Consider the following 3,392-nt stretch of genomic DNA (forward strand, 5'->3'; position numbering starts at 1 on the left):
CTTGAATTAATCAAGCAGAAAAGACAATCCTCTATAATCATTACTGTCTTACAAATGTTTGATAATCAAATTGTGTTAGTTCACTCAATGCTTTACAGGTTGAAAAGAACTACTCATTTTTTACATAAACAGTAAGTAATGATTTTTATTCCTCATTCAAAGGAGAAATCACCTGAATATGCATTTCTTGATTCTCTGTCTGAAATGAGCTAAGCTCGTAAGTATGTGAAAGGTTGGTTTTCGGTCAACTAAATGTTTACTGAAAATGGGATGTCATGTTTTACTATTTGAAAAGATTACCAAGTGTGAGACTCCACGAAGTCTGGTCGACTGCAATAATCTGTTCTGTATGTTGAAAACAATCCTTGACTTTTGATAATAACTTACGTCAAAAAAACCACTCCTCTTTCTGGTCCATCCACGAATCAGAAAGCTCTGAAGTAAACTCGGAAGTAAACTCATTTAAAATGTGACAACTTCCCGGTTCTGGCAGTGTGCAGTAGATTCCATAGAATGGAAAAGTTCTCAGAGAGAGTTGGAATAGAGAATGGAAAAGTTCTCATGTAGTGCTCAAGGAGTTCTGAAGAGAATTCGAGAATTCAGGATGATCCAGAGACGTTTGGAATTATAATTTCTGTTTGAACGACCACGCACGACTCTCCAAGGATTTTAGCTGTTCTCAACGGAGACGCTGATATCAGTTGAAAAGGATTCTTACTGAGGTGATCGATCGTCAACAAGGTAACGGTTTCTTCTTCGACTAAAGTGTACCTGGGACAAGCTGAGATACCTGACGGAGCGTGCAATTTCTGGTCAAACAGATTAAATTCCCTCACATAATTCTCTGTAAGATAATCTCCATTTCATCTTAAACTCTTCTCTCTCTCACAAAACTAGTACAGATATTTTAGAAATATCTGAAGCAAAGTCCTCAAATCACCGCCGAGTGATTTGAAGTTCATTATTTGTGAAACTGTCTGTTATTATTTTCATATTTTGCCAAATTAATGTAAATGTTTGATGTTAAACTTTGATTCTGAAAATAAATGACTCCATTCATTTGATGGGTCAAAGATAATAACGTCTCTCGTTACATTTCTGTTAAATTCAATGCACGGCATTACACAGTCAGAAAAATGAAGAACTCGTGAAATTGTATGCATATATATTTCATATATTTGTCATACTACAACAAGTGGCACGTACCCACGTGACTCACTACATATATATATATATATATTAAAATCCATGTAGATTGTGTGGCTCATCCATCAATCAGCCAATTGTGTCATGTCCCATCTCACTTTGAAAACCGCAAAAGAGCAAGTCTGCAAACTAGCGACGAACTGCTGTACATATAATCTCTAACCAGAATAACCACTGTAAAAAATCACATCATGTTGCTGCTGATCTGTTTCATGTTACTGTGTTCATCTACTCATTCTTATCATCGCACTCTTGATTTAGTTCTGACCTATGGTGTAGAGATTAAGGACTTGGTAATAGTTCCTCAAAATCCTGTTCTGTCCGACCATTTTTTAATAACCTTTGAGTTTACATTAAATGACTACACAGTCAATGAGAGTAAATTTCATCTCAGCAGGTGCTTATCAGAAAATGCTGCAACCAAATTGAAACAATCTCTTCCATCAATGTTTTCCTCTGTCTTGCAGAGTAATGCATCAGAGAACAGAGACTTAGATCATCTAGTTGATCATCTTACAACTTCAATGCAAACGTCACTTGATAAAATTGCTCCACTGAAAAAGAAAGTAATCAATCAGAGGAAACTGGCTCCTTGGTTCAATTCTGAGTTACGTACTTTAAAGCAGGCATCTAGAAACCAGGAGAGAAAATGGCGCTCTACTATCCATCCATCCATTTTTTTAACTTGGAAAGATAGTCTGCTAACATATAAAAAAGCTCTCCGTAAAGCTAGAACTTTATATTACTCATCTTTAATAGAGGAGAATAAAAATAACCCTAGGTTTCTGTTTAGTACTATTGCTAGACTAATTAAAAGTCCCATTTCTGTTGAACCATGTATCCCTACAACTATAAGTAGTGATGACTTCATGAGATTCTTTATAAATAAAATTATTTCAATTAGAGAGAAAATTCAAACCATCCTTCCTTCTACTATCTCTAGTCCCCTGTCAAATGAGGCAACTTTAAAAATTTCACTAGAGCCTGATTTATGTTTGGACAGTTTTTGTCGTGTTGAGCTCTGAATTGTCAAAAATAATAACCTCATCCAAACCATCCACATGTCTGCTAGATCCCATCCCAACCAGACTGTTTAAAGAGGTATTTCCCCTAATTAATGTCCACATTTTGGATCTACTTAATTTGTCTTTAATGGATGGTTATGTACCACAGCGCTTTAAGGTTGCTGTAATTAAACCTTTACTTAAGAAGTCTGATCTTGATTCAGAAATTCTGGCCAACTATAGACCTATATCTAATCTAACTTTCATCTCAAAAATTCTAGAGAAAATAGTTGCAGGTCAGTTGCGTGAACATCTACAAAGAAATAATCTGTTTGAAGAGTTTCAGTCAGGTTTTAGAGCTCATCATAGCACAGAAACAGCACTAGTAAAAGTGACTAATGATATTCTCATGGCCTCAGACAATGGACTTGTGTCTGTACAGGTCCTGTTAGACCTCAGTGCTGCATTTGATACAGTTGATCACAATATTTTACTACAGAGGCTTGAATATGATATTGGGTTTACAGGAACAGCTCTAAAATGGTTTAAATCATATCTATCTGATAGATTCCAGTTTGTAAATGTAAATAATAAATCTTCTTCATACACCAAAGTTAGTCATGGAGTTCCTCAGGGCTCAGTGCTTGGGCCAATACTCTTTACTTTATATATGCTTCCATTAGGTAAAGTTATTAAACAGCATGGGATAAATTTCCATTGTTATGCTGATGACACACAATTATATTTGTCCATTAAAACCAATTAATCTAATCAGCTACTTAGACTACAAGCATGTCTTAAAGACATAAAAACCTGGATGACTCTTAACTCTCAAGCTGTTTTTTCTTTGAAGTGTTTGTTCTTTTGTAAAACCAGAAATGTCAAGGTTATACATATCAACTCATATCCCATCAATCTTGCACTGTCATTGTTTCTTTTAAGCATTTAATCAAAATGTTCTAAGATCACTTTGCCCTCGTAATCTGCCTAATCAAGACGTCCAGTCTTTTCCTCCTTCCTGTGTGAACAATAAAAAGGCGAACAGATGTGGAAAACCTTCGGAGGTCACAGAAACCAGCCCTGTTTTGGCATGTTTGCATGTTCTCTCCGTGCATGCGTGGGTTTTCTCCGGGTGCTCCGGTTTCCTCCCACAGACCAAAAACATGCATGTTAGGCTGATTG

The sequence above is a fragment of the Nematolebias whitei genome, chromosome 17, assembly GCF_014905685.2.
Source record: "Nematolebias whitei isolate Nwh7 chromosome 17, NemWhi1, whole genome shotgun sequence".
NCBI classification, from domain to species: domain Eukaryota; kingdom Metazoa; phylum Chordata; class Actinopteri; order Cyprinodontiformes; family Rivulidae; genus Nematolebias; species Nematolebias whitei.